The 8,962-nt window shown below is 40.5% G+C and overlaps 1 pseudogene; it reads left to right on the forward strand.

Annotated features, from left to right (window-relative positions):
• The first annotated feature begins 3,570 nt into the window (after window positions 1-3,570).
• LOC132503050 (small ribosomal subunit protein uS2-like) overlaps window positions 3,571-8,962 on the forward strand; it is a 66,252-nt pseudogene continuing 60,860 nt past the window's right edge.

Genomic DNA, 8,962 nt, shown 5'->3' on the forward strand with positions numbered 1-8,962 from the left:
AGAACTGCTGCCACATTGAACAACACCAGGGGGCACCATTCACATTGTGTTGCATATAAATGGTGCTTCCTGGAGTTTTGCAAATTTGGGGTTCTAAAGTTGAGCCCAGGAAATTGTATTTTTAAACAAACACCCAGGTGATTACAGACAATCCTCCAGAGTCTTTGAGACTGTTCTAGAGTGACTGTTAAATGTGGGGACCTGTGAAAGAACTTATCCCACGGGTGAGTTCAGTGTCTAAAAGTGGCTGTAATCAAGTATCAATAAAATAACATTTTTAAAAGCCATCTACTACAACCCGATCACAGCTTTGTTATTCAGAACTCTTCTCAGCGGCCGAATTCAGTGGAATGAGACTTTTACCTGTAATTTCCCTCCAAAGGCTTCACAGTGCTCTTCAGACATGATCTCATTAATCCTCAGGACAGATCTGTGAGACAGGTGGCAGACATCGGACTTTTCATTACAGTTAGCTTGAGGCATGAGCGGGGTTCTTGGCCCCAGAAGACCAGTGTCAGTACCTGGATGGGTCTTCTGCAATCTCCCCAGTCTTCATCTATAAGACACCAAGCTTCTACTTTTTGCTGGGGCAATCTTCCCCAGTTCCCAAATGACAAAGGTCGTTAAGAAGGCAAATTTCATTCATTTGCCCATTCCATTCATTCACAAATATTTATTAGCTACTACCTCATAGGCCTAATACTATTTGGAAGTAGGTGGGTGTTGACGTATACATGCACAAGTAAGCAATCACATACTGTGCAAATCACTGTGGGACCATTAGGAGAGAGAAAACACATATTAATTGAACACTAGTTACTAAATGCAAGCTATTGTGCTGACATCTTTCCTTAGATTATCTCTTTTATTACTTGCAATAATTTAGAGAGGTAATGACAGATAGCATGATTTTTACACTTTTTACAAGAACTGGTCACATACCTCTAGTTAGTACATATTTCAGCCAGACTTTGATCTGAGATTTGTCTGATTCCAAATCCATGCTTTTTCCATGGTCCCTACCCTTAAGGAGAATACAGCCCAATAATAAGGACAAGTACATAGATGACTTTTATATAATAATAATCATGATAAAACTTCACATTTATTGAGTACTTGGCTAACTTAGCATGTTCCAGGCATTGAGCCAACCACTTTATATAGATTCTTTTGTGTAATCTTCACATCAACTCTATGAGGTAGATACTGTTAATTAGCCCCAATTATAGATGAAAAAAATCTGAGGCTTAGCGAGGTTGAATAACTTGACTACAGGGGAGAAAACCTGAAGAACACAATTGCTATCGCAAGAGGGAACTGGCTTGTTCTACAAGATCCCAAGAACTAAATATGAGACCAAAGGTCAGAAGCTTCAGAGAGGTAGATTTGGGTTCAAAACGAAGATCTTATTGACAGAGCAATCCATCTGGAGGGAGCGAATTCCCTTTCTCAAGAGTTTAAACATCTAACTGCCACTTCAAAGAGACATTATAAAATGAATATTATTATGTCAAGAATGTTCCCGTTCTCTGCTCCACCACACCCCACTCCCACCTCAACTTCCACACATCCTTCAGATTTCAACCTAAATATCACTTCCTCAGAGATGTCTTTCTAGATCCTACACACTCCACTATACATGCTCCATTATACATCATCTTAGCTCCCTGTATTTCTCCTTCATAGCACTTATAACTGTAATTAAATGACTACTTATGGGGGTAATAATGGAAAGTAGTTCTTATTGGGCAGAGACCACATGAATCTTCTTCCTGGATGTTTACTTACCTGGTGTCTACCAGTGTTTCGAACACATTAGATGCTCAATAAATATTTGTTGAATGAAGAATAAGTCACTGTTGATGGGTGACTGGCCCAGAAGTGAATTCTCAGAACTGTCTCAGTAGAAGGGGACACTAAGTCCCCCAGATAAGCTAACATGAACATTTCAGAGCTACTCATGTTCTTGGTGCCTTTCATGCACCTGTTAAAAATCCAGCTCATTGAACTCTCATTCACACTTTACCTTTTCCTTTGTTTGCAGCTCAGGGTCAAAACCTCATCCACACTGGTCCATCCTCCTGTTGGAAACTATGCAGCAAGGACTAGCATTCATTTCCAATACCCTTGGCTTCTTTGCACCAATTCATTTCATGTTCATCCATGGGCTTTGGCCTGCCTGTCTCCCTTGTCCATCTGGTTGGACAGCAATGTGCCTGCTTGTGGGTGGTTAGAATCCTTGGCATGGGAGAATCTCCAAACAATGCAAGAGGTTTACATGGGCAAACTGCATTTTATAGTCAAAGACATCTGTTTTGGTGGTGGGGGTCTTCCCTCTGAAAGTCTGAGTGACATGTGCCCCCTTTATACTTGATTATACCTGTAGAAATGTGGATGCCCAAACCAATAGAAGATCAAAAATCTCAAAAGGAAAGTGAAAAATAGTCACAAAGCATTCATTTGACAAACAGAAGTGATAGTTTATTCTGGGGTAGGCGGTGGTGGGTAAGTGCTAGGGATTCATGACCTGCAAAACCAAGGAAGAGTAATGTGTAAAGTGTGGCATATAGAAGAAGCTATGGGGACACAGAGAAGGGGTGAGAATGCTTGACAGACCTGAAGAGTCCCCGGGAAAATTCAATACATGTACCCAGGAAACAGGGCCAAGGGTTTTCTGCACATTGTGTTATACTAGGCAACAGAGGAGAAAAATGAACCACAACAGAGAGAGAACAGCTAAATCCAGAACCCAAGGTGTAGCCATGCTAATCAGTGGCAAGTGGGCAGGAATTAGTGAGGGCTGTATGCCATGGAGATGCAGGCTCTTTCATTCAAGATCAACATTTTCATTCCAGTTATTTAGGATGAAAGAAATGTGGCAAGGCGGGGCCTGAGAAAAGGTGAAGTGTGCTCTAAGCAGGTAGGCCTCCTTCCAAGAAAAGTGTCAATACCTACATCCATTCCCAGGTAAGTGCACATACACACACACTGTCGTGGCAAAGCAACATTGTCTGGTACAGGGCCATGTTTCATAGAATTCTAAGAAAAGAATGAGCCAGTTATTACAGCATGTAGGAGTTTTGGAAAAAGTATCTGTTATTTCAGTGGTTTTTTTGGAATGAGCCAGGGAACTTTGGAATGTGAATCCTCAGCATGAAAACTCACTTTTCTATTAAAATGACTAGGACAGCAGGGCCCTGTGAATTCCAAAACTGATTTAACCTTCCTAAATGGGAGAAGTGGGCATACTAAGGAGGTAAATGAAAATGGAAATGAGGAAAATGATAAGTAAAAATCATAAAGGAGAAGGAAAAGAAAGACTTTTGTAATGAAGACTAGGAAAACAGAAGCTGGAATAAAGAGAAAATAAGGTCCTTACCCTCCTTATGCTTTTCTCTTTCAAAGGAAAACAGACAACAATCATAATAAACAAGTAAATTACCAAATGAGTCCTATCACTTTCAGAGCGTAATGAAATAGGGATATGGGGAGGTAATCTCAGGCAGATGGCCAGGGAATCCCTCTCTGTAGAGGCTGCATGAGCTGAGACCTGAATGATGAGAGACAGCCATGCAAATATCTAGGGAAAGACCAGAACAGGCAGAAAGAAGAGAAAGGGTAAAGGCCCTAAGGCAGGAAGAAGTTTCCTGTGTTCAGAGAACAGCAAAGCCAATGAGGCTGGAACATAGTGAACAAGGTGAGTGTGGTAAAAGACAAGGTTGGAGAGAGGTAGGCAGGGACCAGATCACACAGGGCTTGGCATGCCGTAGTGAAAAGCTTGGATTTTATTACAAGTAAAGGGGAAGCTAGCAGAGGAATTGCAGTAAGGAAGTAATGTGACATGATATGCATTTTTGAAAGATCATGCTGTCCATTATGTGAAAAATAAACTGTAGGGGGGCAAGAGTAGAAAATAAAGAGATCTGTTAGAAATTTATTGCAACAATACAGGTAAACGATGGTGGAATGAGGTAAGAAATGATCAGATTTAGAATGTATTTTGAAGAAATATATTTGTGTCCTTAACCACCATGCCGAATTTTTCACTTATTACACATTATCTTATATTCTTAAATATATTATTTTCTGTCTTACCTCCTCAGACTGTGGTAATTGTGAGTTATTTATAGAATTTTATATAGAATTATTATTTTGTAAACATTTATGAGCACTTATATCCCAGGTGCTATAGTAGTTTTTAAAAATATTTGTTTTATTAGTTGTTTTTATTCTTGCCACATTTATTTTTATGTACACATGATTTGCTCTGCTTATTTTCTATATCTAGAATTTTCCTTTTGAGTAGCTTTCTCCCTCTCCTTCTCTCCCATTTTGTTTATGTTCTCTGGCTCTTTTTTTTTAATTACTTTATTATTTTTTTTTAGTATTTATTTATTTATTTGGTTGCACTGGGTCTTAGTTGTGGCAGGCAGCTCCTTAGTTGTGGCTCGTGGGCTCCTTAGTTGCGGCATGCATGTGGGATCTATTTCCCTGACCAGGGATTGAACCCGGGCCCCCTGCATTGGGAGCATGGAGTCTTAACCACTGCACCATCATGGAAGTCCCTCTCTTGGCTCTTTTCATTCCTTTTTCAAACGTTCCTTATTTTATGCAGTAGTTTTTTGGTAGATAAGAATTACAAAGTACTTTTTCACAAAATACGTAATTTAATACAACAAGCTTATAAATTAGCTCATGTATATATTATTGCCTTTTTACAGATGAGCAAAGTGAGGTTCAGAGAGGTTAAATGATTCACCCAAGGTCAAAGAGCTGGGGAGAGAGCAACTGAGAGAAGAGTCAAGGTTCCCTGATTCCTAAATCAATGCCTTTCTACCACACTACCATGTATCCTCTGTCTTCCGCTCTGAGCCCACCTGCACTGTCCCCCAGATAGCAGGTGCTTATGCAAGTAGATAATCAATAAGACTGTGATGGTGAGGACAACAGTACTCTCCCTCTGCAATCAGTGTATCTATTTGTATAATTCATGTATTTCTCACTATGCCAAAATGTACCTTAGACTTATTCTATGTAGATTTTACCAAAAAACAAAAGTTATTTATAAGAGACTAGGTCTCAGTCTTTTGCATGTGGACAGATTAGTCATGACTCAAGCCAAGAAATGTGGGACTTCCCTGGTGGTGCAGTGGTTAAGAATCCACCTGCCAATGCAGGGGACACGTGTTCGAGCCCTGGTCCGAGAAGATCCCACGTGCCGTGGAGCAGCTAAGCCCGTGCACCACAACTACTGAGCCTGCGCTCTAGAGCCCATGAGCCACAACTACTGAGCCCGTGCGCCTAGAACCCATGTTCTGCAATGGGAGAGGATACCTCAATAAGAAATCCGCGTGCTGCAACATATAGTAGCCTCTGCTCGCCGCAACTAGAGAAAGCGCACGCACAGCAACTAAGACCCAATGCAGCCAAAAATGGATAAATAAATTCATTAAAAAAAAAAAAAAGAAATGTTTTACTGGGTACCTACCATGTACCATAATTATTTCCTGGAAGAATGAATAACTGTATTGTATAAATGTAAGCCATTATCACAATCTCCTTGGAGAAATAAGAGAGAAAACAGAAAATTATAAGGCAATAAAATAACATGTAAGACGTGAAGCAACCTGACCTAGTAATTAAGAATATAACATGTATGGGCCTTTTCAAGGTTCTGGGGATGGAGGGGTGAACAAGACAGGATGGTTCCTGCTCTCATGAAGCTTTTACTCCAGACTCTTCTCATGACTGTTATTCTTACCTTAAGAGCTTTGGAAACTTCCTAAGGTTCTTGATAATTAATAAGTGCTAACACTTACTAGATGCTTACAGAAATTAATATATTTGATCCTCTCAACAACCCTATGAAGTAGGTAGCATTATTATCAACTGTATTTTCCAGATTAAAAAAAACCCAGAAAGACCACACAGCTAGTAATTGGCAGAGCTAGCTTTGAATTCAGGCAGTATGACTTCAGAATTCACATGCTTAGCCCCTATGCAGGGAGAGATCTGGATTTTGTGGGGCATGAAGTTTATACAATTCTAGGACTCTCTTTGAGAAAGAAAAAAAAATACAACACTACAAATACAAAATTAGGTACAGGGCCTTGGAAGGGGTCCATGCAAGAGTGCCTTATTAGCTTCACAATAAATCTGCCTTTAGCTTCAAGGTAAACCCATGTCTTCCACTACGCAATACCTAAAGCTTGAGCCCTGTTATAAAAACGATGACTGTCCCAATCCAAATACCTAGAATGTGGTTAAGTGAAGGGAGCAAGAAAATAAGTCTCCACTACTTCCAATTGTGAAAATATAGATGAGATTTTTCTGGTGCTCCATGTCAAGTTGGTGAGGATTCCTAAAGTACCTACCATGTGCCAAGCATTGTGCTACCCTGCAGGGTATACAAAAATGAGTTTAAAAGTGCAAATAGATGATAGAGAGATAGATAGATCTGATCTCAAGGACTCCGTCTATGTGTCCAGCATTGTATAAATGCAAAAGGAGGCCAATATGACAGTGGTACCTGCCCTTGAAAAATTTAAATGATAATAAACGCTAAATGTTTACTATTTAAGCAACTGGCATTGCTGTAAGTGGATAACAACTGATGAGATAGGCATTAGCATTACCATCATTTTCACTTTACAGATGGAGAAACTGACCAGGGAGTGGCAAAGCTTAGTTCTGAATTTAGAAGTGCTAATTCTTTTTTTTTTTTTAACGTCTTTATTGGAGTATAATTGCTTTACAATGTTGTGTTAGTTTCTACTGTATAACAAAGTGAATCAGCTATATGAATACATATATCCCCATATACCCTCCCTCTTGCGTCTCCCTCCCATCCTCCCTACCCCACCCCTCTAGGTGGTCACAAAGCATCTAGCTGATCTCCCTGTGCTATGCGGCTGCTTCCCACTAGCTGTCTGTTTTACATTTGGTAGTATATATATGTCCATGCCACTCTCGCACTTCGTCCCAGCTTACCCCCCTCCCTCCTTGTATCCTCAAGTCCATTCTCTACATCTGTGTCTTTATTCCTGTCCTGCCCCTAGGTCCTTCAGAACACTTTTTTCTCTTTTTTAGATTCCATATATATGTGTTAGCATATGGTATTTGTTTTTCTCTTTCTGAAGAAGTGCTAATTCTTGAGCCACACTCTTAGCCACTCTGCTACTCTTCTTCTCCAATCTTTTTGGAAATGTTCAGATTGGAAACATGAACAAGTTGGGATCTAAAGCTCCTAAACTCCTCCCACTCACCATCTTTTCCATGAAGCCTTCCCTGCCCACCCCAAGTAGGTCAGGTCCCCTGCCATGTACACAGCCTTCCATAATCACCTGTCTCATAGGTGGATTAATGACTCACTTGTTGCCTCTTTTCTTAGACCTTGAGCTTCTTGAAGGCATGTGTCTCCAGCACCTAAGAGGTATTGGACAAATACTGAAGAATCAATGAATAAATGAGCAATACATGTCAGAGCATGATCAAGTGGTCTGTTGATTACGTGGCAAACAATTTATCTGCTGTAGGTTTTCTTTGTTTTTTTAACGTCTAAATTTATTTATTTATTTATTTTTGGTTGCGTTGGGTCTGTTGTTGCGCCCGGGCTTCTCTATTTGTGGCGAGTGGGGGCTACTCTTCATTGCGGTGCACGGGCTTCTCATTGCGGTGGCTTCTCCTGTTGCAGAGTATGGGCTCTAGGGCATTCGGGCTTCAGTAGTTGTGGCACATGGGCTCAGTAGTTGTGGCTCGCGGGCTCTAGAGCGCAGGTTCAGTAGTTGTGGCACATGGGCTTTGTTGCTCTGCAGCATGTGGGATCTTCCCAGACCAGGGATCAAACCCGTGTCCCCTGTATTGGCAGGCAGATTCTTAACCACTGAGCCACCAGGGAAGTCCCTGCCATAGATTTTCTATGGGGCTTGAGCAGAAAGTAAGATTTAGAAAAGCAGAGGGAGAAGGAAAAGGACATGTCAGGTAAGAGTAACAGCTTGGGCAAAAGAGCAGAAGTGGGAATGTTCACGGCATGAAAGCTAGTTTCCTATTTCTTCAGTAATAAATTAACACAAACCTACTGGTTTAAAACAAAATAAATTTTTGCTCGTATTTCTGGAGGTCAGAAGTCCATAAAATCAAAGTGTCAGCAGAGTTGTGTTCCTGCTGCAGGCTTCGGGGAGAATCTGTTTTCTTGCCGTTTTCAACTGCTGAGGCCACCTGAACTCCTTGGCTCCTGGCCCCTTCCTCATGTCACTCCACCTTCTTGCTTCTTATCACATCTCCTGCTGCTGACTCTGACCTTCCTTCCTGCCTCCTTGTTGTAAGGACCATTGTGATTATACCACTGGGCCCACTTGGATAATACAGGATTATCTCCCCATCTCAAGATCATTAACTTAATCGTACCTACAAAGTCCTTTCTCCTATGTAAGGTAACATATTCATAGGGTCTTCAGGTTATAGGGATTAGAACTTGGACACAGACATCTTTGTGAGGCTGTTATTCAGCCTATCACAAAAGTGAACAATAAAAAGTCAGTCCAGGCTCTGTGACAGTTCTGTCACTATGAGGTCATAGGCTGAATGGTTAGAGTGACCAGGCTTCCTTCTAGGCTAAGGAGTCTGGACTTGTTCTAATTGAGAGTCGTTATAGAGTGTTGAAAGGGTCAAGTCATTAAGAAAATGATGTTGTTAAAAGATTTATTTGAAAAAAAAAAAAGATTTATTTGGCAACTGAGTTGTTATTAGCTTCAGTTGAATCCATCTCTTTTTCAACGTAATAATAATAACTATCAATATACAAGGTTTCATTGTTATATACTTTCACATATAAGCCTGTATCATCGGTATTATTATCTCCATTTAAATATGAGGAAACTGAGTTTAGAGAGGTTAAGTGACTTTTCCAAGGAGACTATATACAGCTGACACATGGCAGAACCAAACCAGATAATTTGAGAAG

The sequence above is a fragment of the Mesoplodon densirostris genome, chromosome 2 (genome assembly GCF_025265405.1).
Source record: "Mesoplodon densirostris isolate mMesDen1 chromosome 2, mMesDen1 primary haplotype, whole genome shotgun sequence".
Taxonomy (NCBI): domain Eukaryota; kingdom Metazoa; phylum Chordata; class Mammalia; order Artiodactyla; family Ziphiidae; genus Mesoplodon; species Mesoplodon densirostris.